Consider the following 11,105-nt stretch of genomic DNA (forward strand, 5'->3'; position numbering starts at 1 on the left):
CGCCCTCTCTCGGTAGCGTCGCAGCAGCGGGGCGCAAGTCTTCGCCTCCACCATCGATGCCGCGAGCCGGGGCCCCGTCTCTCGGTCTAGCGTGACGTCACACGGTCACGTGACGCGCAGCTGTGTAAGGAGGCACCACGACCACCGATGGGCCGTATTGCTTTCGCAATAAAAAAAAAAAAAAAACGACAACTTGCTCTCGTCGTTATTGTCCAGCGGCATGATCCCAGCATACTCTGCGTGTAACTCTCAAACGTACTTTTTTTTAGAACACGACGACGAAAGTGTATCGAGGAACGTCCCAGTGAATTCCATTGACATCGGTTGGCACATATAAATCGCCGCGGAGTTGCCCTTTAAAGCTTTTTCAACTTCAATCAAAGCGGAGGCGCTGCTGGGGCGGGGCGATTTCCGAGAAGTCTCGCAAGGTTTATTATCAACGCGCTTGCAGCCAACATTTTCCTTCTTCCGATGCGGTAGCCCAGTGGTTAATTAAGGTGTTGCGCTGCTGAGGTCACGGATTCGACGCAGCAGCGGCGGCCGCATTTCGATGCGGGCGAAATGCAGAAAACGCTCGTGTACTCGTATTTAGGTGTACGTTAGACAACTCCACAGGTGCTCAAAATGAATCCGGAGTCTCCCACTGCGGCTTTGGTACCGTTTGCGGTCGTGCTTGTTGGTACGTGGCTTGCCTGTGGCGCTTGTTTGTGTCTGTTTTGAGACCGTTTTTGTTTCTGGCCCTCAAACTGTCCCATAATTTAATTTTTTTAAAGTATTTTCCTCATCTTATGCTACTTTGACAGAAGCGGTCTTCTCCCAACTAAATGTCTTTTTGTGGGGAAGACAAATTTAAAGGGGCACTAAGAAATAGAAACGAACATAGAGAGAGAGAAAGAGAGAAACTTTATTCAATTATCAAAATAGAATATTAAAGTGAAAGCTTTACTGGCCACGAACTTGCGATTTCGCCGTGGCGGTGCTCTGAGGAGGCACATGACGTCTCACCGCGTTTCTCGTCGTTGCACTCGCCTCCGCTCGCTTCGCCAGCTGCGTCACATGGCTGATAACATGTCGGATGATTGAAAAGGAGAGCTCGCGTGCGCCGCAACCACGGTTGAGGCGGCAGTATGGACGGCGACAATTCTGATAAGCAGGAGGAGGCCTGGAATCGACGTCGGAACGAGATCAAGAGGAAGCGAATCGTCCAGGAAACAGACGAACAGCGCGCCGAACGACTGGCTAAACGCCGCAACCGAGCAAGACAACCAGACTAACCTGGCCTTGCAATCAAGATTAACCAAGGCTAATCATGTTTTGCCTTAGCTTTCGCTGCGTGTATCCTGGCATAGCCGAGCTAAGCCACTGCCAATTTTTCCTCAAGGGGGAGCCCTAGTCGAGAGCCCCACTGGCCTTAGCCGCCCGTCCAACCTGGTCGATCAGCGATTGCTGGTCGGCACGTTATGTCTTGGCGCGAGAACCCTGCGAAAGGCTTCGGACCGGGGCACATCCATGGACGAATATGATCGCTCAGATGCGCCTCCGTTCGTGAGACTGCACCCGCGTGAACGACTTCGCCCGATATCGTTCCGCGTTTAGCCGTTCGAACTTCATAGGTTCATTATAGCTTCGATCGATCGGCAGGTTCCATTCGTCGAGTAATTCGGCTAGCTGGCTTTTAAATTCAAAGCATTTCTTGCCGACCATTTGCCACTTTAGCAGTATCTATCTATCTATCTATCTATCTATCTATCTATCTATCTATCTATCTATCTATCTATCTATCTATCTATCTATCTATCTATCTATCTAGCACAACAGTGTATGACGAACATAAATGTAGGTCATGACATGAATTTCATGGCATGCGCGTCATGTAGGTGATTGGATTTGGCGGTCGTAGCTGTAGGGGGGACCTTGACGAGGAACTTGAGAGGACAGGACTTGGCAAGCAGGATTTATTTACATGTTATTTACAGTTGAACATGGGATACATTTACACAGTCTAGCGTGGCTCCCAAATGGAGCCCGCAAGACAAAACATACAGCAATCGAGCACACAGCTCACGAGTACATTTCGAGCACAGAGCACGACGACGAGCACCCACTAGCAGCCGACAGTCGCTGCTTATAAGCACTCCGCTCGACGTCATAGTTCGACGTCATTCAAGATGACCCGCCCTTCTGGAGGAGGAGGGCTCACATACACGTGCCGCACAGGTTTCAGTGCTCTCCGAAGGTAGACGACCTTTGCAGCGCAGCCGTCGTGGTATCCATTGTCCCGCGTCCCCATAGTCAGTTGGTCACGTCCGACCCCAGCCGGCGCCGCTAAATTCCAGAGCTGCCTTTTTCCTGTAGTCGCCACGTGTGTCAGCAGACTGTGACGAATCCTGGGGCCCCCGTACCGCAACGCACCCTTTTGCCAGGGAGGCTCCCCCTGCCGCAGAGAGACCATGACGACCCGGCAAATTAACCAACAATGCACGGGGCGCCAAACGCGGTGCATGGTCGGTTAGCGTTGTCGTCCTCGCTCGTTCTCTGAAGGGGCGCCGCCACCACGGGTCGGTCGAAGCACGTGCAGCAGGCTGAAATAGCTGGCACGTTGCCACTCCGGCCGGCCATTCCTAACAAGGTCATGAAACAGCCGCCTACGTCTTGGTGCTGACATGGTCGTTTCGTTAGAGGGGAGAGCCTTGGTAGGCTCTCCCCCGCACAGTGCTTCGCATAACATCGATTACCACTAGGGCAAGGGATCTGCCGGCTTTTTCGTATTGTCACCCGGTAGTGACGGTGAGGAACGCAGTAGCAAAACTGTGAATGACGAAACTCTTTATTGGCCGAACCTAGCTGTGCCCAGAGAAAGAGGCTACACGCTCAAAACACAAAGATAGCGGCGAACACAGTCGGCGATCTTCGAAAATCTCATCTGTGGGGCAAGCGTGTCGACTTTTATACGCGAGTCATCGAAGGTTCCAGAATAATCGCTGGTGCCTGCGTGTCTTCCAGAAAATACTACACTATTCGCGTCGTGCATATAATCAGATTACAGAAGCTTCGGTGACAACAAACAAAGGATAGAACCATCGATAACATTCGAAAAACTTCCGATACATGCAGGCGCGTCCTGCGCTGGTCGATAACGTTTAACCTTTGTTAGCTGGTGAAAAAGCGGTCACCAGACAAAGATAAGCAAGTACACGTGTCAGTATGGACGGTGTAATATATGCCCGTTGTTTGTCTGCACTAATGTATTATGCGCGTTGTTCCAAAGAGCTCTTGAGACCCCACAAAGCTTGACTGCACAAGTTGAAAAACAGGCACCTCGAAGTGCAGGCTGTTACAGCGAACACTTTCAAAATTTTTTAAAAGTTGCCTGCGGCAGATGTCACAATTCTAGTTTATGAGCCGGTCTACTCGAAGCGGCGGACAATACTTGCACAAAAAATTGAGATCCAAAATCGACTAATTAACAAGAATTCCCTAATTAACTTTTTTATCTAACTATATGATGACCCATATTGCAATTTACAAATTCTAGCAGTGGACTTCGCAAGGCGGATCCACTTGGAACGAATTCTCAGGACGACACCATTTTCGAGATATAAATTCCTGAACTTTGCTGAGAAATGCATTCGCGTTCCAGTTAGTTGTCTGCTTCAGTGCACGAAACGACGTTTTGTTAACACATTAACTGGAACGCCAATGCATTTCTCCGCAAAGTTCGGAAATTTATATCTCAAAACTGGTGTCGTCCTGAGAATTCGTTCCAAGTGGATCCGCCTTGCGAAGTCCACTGCTAGAATTTGTAAATTGCAATATGGGTCATCAGATAGTTAGCTAAAAAAGTTAATTAGTGAATTCTTGTTAAGTAGTCGATTTTGGATCTCAATTTTTTGTGCAAGTATTGTCCGCTGCTTCGAGTAGACCGGCTCATAAACTAGAATTGTGACATATGCCGCAGGCAACTTTTACAGATTTTTTAAAGTGTTCGCTGAAACACTCTGTATATATACTTAAAGGGACACTAAATAGAAAAATGACTTCGTCTGCATCAGTAAATTACCTTCCTACAACGCCGAAAACACCACTCTTACAACGATAAGACGCTTGGTAAGCCAGAAAAATCGCAAGAACGAAATACGGGAGGCGACGCCTCCTTGAAGTTCCCGCACCTGGTCGCTGTGATGTCATGGATTTTGATGGCATCTTCTAGGGCCTACACTCTTAGGCAAAGTTACACCCTTTGACTTGCCCCTTCTGCCACACAACAATAATCGTTATCTGCCTTGATGCGTTTCCTTTCTTTAACACTGCGAGCCCTGAACTTTCCAGTAACGAACGGCACGCGCATTATCAGCATAGAACAGTTTACACCCTTTGGAGCGCCCCTTCTGATAACGCGCGTGCCGTTCGTTACTGGAAAGTTCCGGGCTCGCAGCGTTAAAGAAAGGAAACGCGTCAAGGCAGATAACGATTATTGTTGTGTGGCAGAAGGGGCAAGCCAAAGGGTGTAACTTTGCCTAAGAGTGTACCAACGTTTTGGGGCTGCTTAATTATATAGCAGTACAGATTGACCACATTCTGTTCTAGAGGAACCAAATATTAAACATTGCAAATTTCGGGAACCTTTATTCAGCCAGCGTGGCCCAAATGCGAAAACATACTTTGGAATCCCTGACGTCACGCTGACGTAGCGGCGGTGGGGTTTCGGCGCGATATTCAAATACTGACACTTGTACCTTCATTTTCTCATCTAATAATCAAATTATTATGTTGAAATGACTGCCTCCAAGGTTCTCAAACAATGCTTCATTATAGCCTAACTGATTTACTGTTTCACTTTAGTGTCCCTTTAACAAATAATTCTGCTATGAAAATGACGCTTTCCCTGAGCGCAAGTCAAACTGTTCTGACCATGTGAGTATCTGATCCAGGCGGTAACGAAGTTAGCCGAAGGTTAACCTCATAAAGCGGAGCCGGGAAGTGTGGCTGGTCTCCGGTAAAGCTAAGCAAAAGAATTTGTAGCTGCACAGGCCTTATTTTGTGCTGTCTACGAGGTTCTAGCTCAGGTTACGTGTGCGTGTGTGTGCGCGCGGTCAACAGCGAAACAACGCTGTAGGTAAACTGTCGTATTCAATATTGCGTGCACTTATTGGTTTGTGTTTGCCTATCGGTAGCGCAGGTGTAAACATCGCTTGGTACAGAGCAACACACATAGCGTATCATTACGACTGACAATTCATGACTGCACCAGCCACTAGCGCTGCAAACTCACCGCTTACGTTAGATAAAGCGGTGGCATGGAGGTCCGTCAGGCAGTAAGTCGAAGCAGAACACCGAAATATTAAGAATCGCGATCATGATGATTCTGTATGCGTTCCCGAATGCGTATGTTGGACATTGTCGTTTACAGGAGTGCACCGCAACCGAAAATGAACAAGCACCAGCAGAGCAACGTTTACGGCGACAATAGCCGCATCACTCATTATCACATTCCCTTTCAAAGCAGGCCGATCTCGGAAGCCTTGATGTCATGAACAATGCGAATAATTATCACGTAACTTATCCCAAACTTTACTCAAGTGAATCATCGCGCCGATGAAAGAGCGAACCCGCCGCGGTAGCGCAGCGGCTACGACGCTGCGCTGTCCAGCTAGAGGTCGCGGTTTCGACTGCCGCCACGGCTGCTGCATTGTGATGCTGCCGGAATTGAAAAAAAGCTCGCGCGCGTGCATTATATGTGCATGTTAAAGAGCCCCGGGTGGTCAAAAACAATCTGGAGCCCCCTCAACCATATGGCGTGCCTCATATTCCGACCAACATTTTTGGCCGGCAATATCACAGAATTTTAGTTCTAATGAAATGTCGCAGCTGGAGAAACCTTATGATTATCATATGCCGGAAAACAGCGAAAATATGCTCCCAAGGAGATTCCGTAATGGTGCTGGACACGTCAGAAGGTGACGAGGGGTTCAAGAATACCCAGAAAGCAGACAAGAGCAGATTTCTTTAGGAGCACTGTTTTATCCAAGTGGCCGACAGGTCACACACGAAATATGCATGTTTGGAATTTATCGCACGGTTGTTTTTAAATAAACGAAGAAGGCATCTGTGCTGCGCGTGGAATTTAGTTTTATTGCCTGCATGATCCTACGCATGGCTCGAGCTATAATCAGTGCACGCCAGTTGTCAACGTGCGGATCACTCTTTCGCGGTCATTACGGTCGGCCAGACGTTATCGGTGGCGAGTCGCGATTTCCCCAAGATTTCCTGCAGCTGTATACGAGCACGTCGAAGACTGCTATACAGTGCGCAGCCTACTTTCGCGTCGATTCGCCACCTTACGCAGCTGCGCCGGTATCGGCTGCTTGGCCTCTCGGAGAAACCACATCAGCTCCCTGGCGTGTGCGCTTTCGTTGGGATTCAGGAACGTGTACTTCACACCCGTACCGTCGGGCCTAGCCGCACGCTCGAAGCGGCGCGGATACTCGCCCGGGTTGCTCGGGTAGTCGTAGCTGACGACGATGCGCACGTTGTCCACTCGCACATTCCTCGACGCCACGTCTGTCGCCACCAAGACGAGCGCCTTCCCGAACCGCAGGGCGCTCAGGGCCATCTCCTTTTCTCGGTCGGTCTTGCTGCCGTGGATGCCGACGACGGGCCAACCTCGGAGGCGCAAGCTCGAACTGAGGTCTTCCACCGTGTCCTTCCTTTCGACGAAGACTACGGCCTTGTCACTCTCTTCCTCGAGCATGTCCTTCAGGAGAGCGACGAGCTCTTCCTCCTTCTCGGCCTCCTCGCAAATACGGACCACGTGCTTTACTCGCCGGTTATCGTGCTCGTGGGTCCCGACGCTGACGGTGACGTGGTCCTTCGCCAACTCCTCGACGAGTTGACGCGTCTCGAATGTGCGGCATCCGAGGCACACGATCGTCTGGCGGTCCGGTCGGGTGTTCTTCGCGATGGTCCGAAGCTGCTTGCCGAAGCCCATCGTCACCATGCGGTCCGCGTCGTCCAGCACCAGGTACGTGCAGTGGCGCAAGTTCACCTTGACCTCTTCCATGAAGGACACGAGACGGCCCGGCGTCGCGATGCAGATCTCGGCGCCTCCCTCCAGCTGCCTCAGCTGCGGTTGCTTCGGACTGCCGGACACCAGACACGCCGTCCGCATTCCCGAACTCCCGCTAAGCTCTTGGGCAGTGGTGCTAACCTCACGGGCCAGCTCCCGCGTCGCTGTCAGCACCAGCACTACAGGTGCACCGCCGCGCAGCACGGCGGGCTGGTGCTGTATGTGGACGATGGCCGGGACGAGGTAGGCCAGCGACGTCCCTTCCGACGCGGCGCTAACGACGACCTCGAGGTCTCGGCCGCTGAGGGCTGCGGGCCAGCACTGAGCTTGCAGCGCGGTCGGCGACGAGCCAGAGTTGCGGGCCTCGACGACTTTCTTGATAACGTCGGGGAAGCCAGCTTCGTCGACGTGGAGGATCGGCTTGGGCACCCCGCGTCCCGCGACAGTGATCTCGTTTGCCTTCCGGTAGGCCTCCACTTCTCCGGTCGATCGAAGGGCCGTCCTGAAGTGTTCGGTGTATAGATCCTTGTGGCATGTCGGCAGGTCAACCTTACTCCAATCCGGCGGGCGTAAGTTGTGTCCCACCTGGCTGTTCCGGCCGCTGGTTGGGGCCGATTGACCTCTGCCCAACGCGAACATCGCCCAGATGTTGTCTCCAGTGTCCGCCTGCAAGATGCCGTGTCCCATGCCGAAGGGGCCTAGTCCGAAGCCGAACTGGGGTTGGACGAAATTGATGTTCCCTGCCGGAACTCCTTCGTTCGGCATTGCCGCCGGTGCCGCGAAGCCACCGAATGCTGGAAGCCCGTTCTGTGCCATTACGAGTTGCCGTTGGGAAGCGTCCAGCAGCGAGTTCAGAGCATCCGCGCTTGCCCTCTACGCGTCCGACTATGTACCAAACTTTTCGGCCGCCTGTTCGGACTAGCAGGAACAATTTACATTTGCGCTCTTCAACCCCTCCCCACGGAGCTCATCTCTTCTTCAACTTCTTCAATCTCTCTCGTCCGCCGCCACGAGTTCTTTTTGCTTTGTTTTCCAACAATGTGTTATTTTATCCATCACAAAGAAGCGAGCGGTTTCGCATCTGCATTCATAATAATAGTACTTCTCAAAAGAAAAAGTAGAATTCACGTGAGAGAAAGAAATGCAAAAATCAGAAGACAGCTACAATAATTTTAACATGTAACAATTTCAAAGAAAAAAAATGTAAGCAATAATGAGCTGTAAATAATTTTGGAAATGCAACAGGGCAGACGTCTTGTGTCTCTAACGAAGTTGTAAATTGCAATAAGGCTGTGATGGCTGTTGTGTTGTTGTCGCCTCTGACCCTTCTAGCCTGCTTGCCTACGAGCGTGGCTCACACCCACTATGGGGGATTGGGCAAGAATCTGAAAGGTATCGCTATTGAGAAAATTTGAATAGCTAAAGGAATGAAGTCAGATAAATTTTAAGAATTTAACGAGGAAATCGTCCTGATTCAATTATACACCACAACAGCTGCACCAACGTGCCTATGACAATGCATCAGAGAAGAGGCTCCCAAAAACAGAATATCAGGAATCGTTATATTGTCACGTGGTGGTGACGTTAAGAACACAGTGGCAATACTGGGAAAGGCAAAACTACATTTTATTGGGCGAACCTGTGCCCACAAAACAGGCTACACTTATAGCACAACGAAAGCGGCGAACACAGTCGGCGATCGTCGAAAATCTGATCAGCGGGTCAAGCGCGTCGGCTTTTATAGAGCAGTCATCGAATGTTCCAGACTAATCGTTCGGACCCGCGTGCCTGCCACAAAGTTCTACACCATTCGCGTCAGGTGATGAAATAAGATAACATAAGGTTCGGCGACAACAGACAGCGGATAGAAGCATCGATAACTTTCCAGAAACTTCGGATACATGCAGGCGCGTCCCACGCTGTGCGATTACATTTGTTAGGCGGCGAAACGTGGTTGCCCGATAAAGATAAGTACACGTGTCAATATTAACTCCAGCACTATGAAGTGACTGGAGGCATTTCATCGTCTTCTGCAGCAACGGTGCTCCGTACACCTTTTTTTTCCTCTATAGTAGAGTGACTGCTTAAAAACACGTTATTCTTCTCAACCCTTCATTCCGTGTTAAATATATATAGAAAAACATCCGAAATTTCTGCCTTGAAAGTTCTCATTGTTCCCACTATTTCCTCATCGCCCCCCCCCCCCCCCCCCGCCTCTTTTATTTTCCTCCCGCTTCTTGCGCTCCTCGCTTATGGCAGTAGTGCTCCCAACGCTCCTCGTCTTTCATGGCCGCCAAGCGTCGTTGCTTTGCGTCACGTCTTCGAGCCAGCATACGTTCGCGGCCTGCCCACCACGTTTCGCCGCGTAGCGAAGACACTCCCATTTCGCGCGACGCTTCTTTTCGGGCCTGCGGGTGTTCTCCACGCCGAGTGGACGCTTCGGAGCCATTTTGCCGGCGCGTACTTACGTGCTCCTTCTGCACACGTGGCCAACATGCTACGGACGATCGTAATGTTCGCGCTATCGCAACCCAGCACGGGACCTCCGCAGCCCAGCGCAAGCATTTCTGTCGCATAGGAAAGCAAGCACAGGACGTGCCGTACGCAAGAAAACTGTGCAATGCTGCCTCGGCGGCGCCGGCCTGGATGCGCGGAGGCGAGCGCCATCTCGGGGTGTTGCAAGAAACCCAGCAGCGCGTGCCAGAAAGACCATAACAGCAGCAGAAGTGCGCGGAAAGTCGGGAGGAGAGGCAAAGGAAGCTTCGCTTTAAAAGCACACTTAGGGGCCGGTGTGTTGAAGGACAACTTGGCCACGGCTGTTTTGTTGCATTTTCCAGTGTGCAGCCGACAGTGGGCGCTTTCGACAGTGGTGGGGGGCGAGGCAAATCGCTAACTTTGCCCCCGCACTCCGGCGTGGGGAGGGGGCAAGTGCCCCCCCCCCCCCCTCCCAAGACTGCATGAAGACTGCATACCGATTTCGATATTTTTCGCCTATACTCCGTTTCATAGATTAGGTGCAACGCTGTGGAGGCTACAGATACTATTTGCAGTGGATGCGTTCGCGCTTAGTTCGGTGTTTCTTTATCCGATTTCAGTGAAAATTTCCTTTACGTAAGCTCAGTTCTGAATGAAAAAAAGAAAGAATTTACCCTTAGAAACAAACAAACCATGCACTATTAGATTCGTCGGACGATCTCGCCGCTGCCACCATTTGAAGGAGTTGAAGGTCGTAGAGAGGAACTCGGTGAACAGGATTTATTTACATATTAACATTTTAGGCAAGACATACATCGACAGTCTAGCGTGACTCCCATATGGAGCCCGCAAGACTAACCTACAGCAAACAAGTTACGAGCACACAGCTCACTAGTACATTTCTAGCAACCACAACGAGCACACAACGAGCACAACAACGAGCACACCCTAGCAGCCGACAATCGCTCTCTGCTCGACGTCATAGTTCGACGTCATTCAAGATGACCCGCCTTTTTGGAGGATGAGGGCTGTCGACTTGGAGGAGGATGAGGGCTCACATACACGTGCCGCACATACACACAGGTGAAAAGGGCCGGAGCCGACGTCAGAGGGCTTCGTAGAACTCTGCTTTGTCCCGGGTGGCGCGGCCGAGTACCACATTCCTGAGCTGACCGCGCGCCACGTGGCTGCCGGCCATTCGCAGTTCTCCGAAGTGCGCCCCGTCCGGCCGGATTGGAACACGTGCAGCGGGCTGAAAGCTGGCGCGTTGTCACCCCGTACGGCCATTCCTAACAGCACTCATGTAGCTGCTAGGACGAGGAGCAATGCATTTCGCTAACCGGACTTCTTGCGCATTTTCGATGGCGTTGAACCTGCATATGTATGGAGGACATCGAGGCACTCTACCTCACCCCATTCCTGAAGTGTCTGTGTACAAACAACAGCCGCCAGTATAAAGCAGATATAATTCTTTAAAAAATTGAATAAGAAGGTTTACGGCCACAATGAAATTATTATTACTGACAGCTAATACTAAAGGTTTTTTTTTTTTCAAATCTCATCG

General features: G+C 50.9%; 1 pseudogene; it reads right to left on the reverse strand.

The window, feature by feature from the left end:
* Positions 1-6,112: 6,112 nt before the first annotated feature.
* On the reverse strand, positions 6,113-8,600 carry LOC126517715 (probable ATP-dependent RNA helicase DDX5 pseudogene; annotated as a pseudogene).
* Between the last annotated feature and the right edge of the window lie 2,505 nt (positions 8,601-11,105).

This window comes from Dermacentor andersoni, chromosome 11 (genome assembly GCF_023375885.2).
Source record: "Dermacentor andersoni chromosome 11, qqDerAnde1_hic_scaffold, whole genome shotgun sequence".
NCBI classification, from domain to species: Eukaryota; Metazoa; Arthropoda; class Arachnida; order Ixodida; family Ixodidae; genus Dermacentor; species Dermacentor andersoni.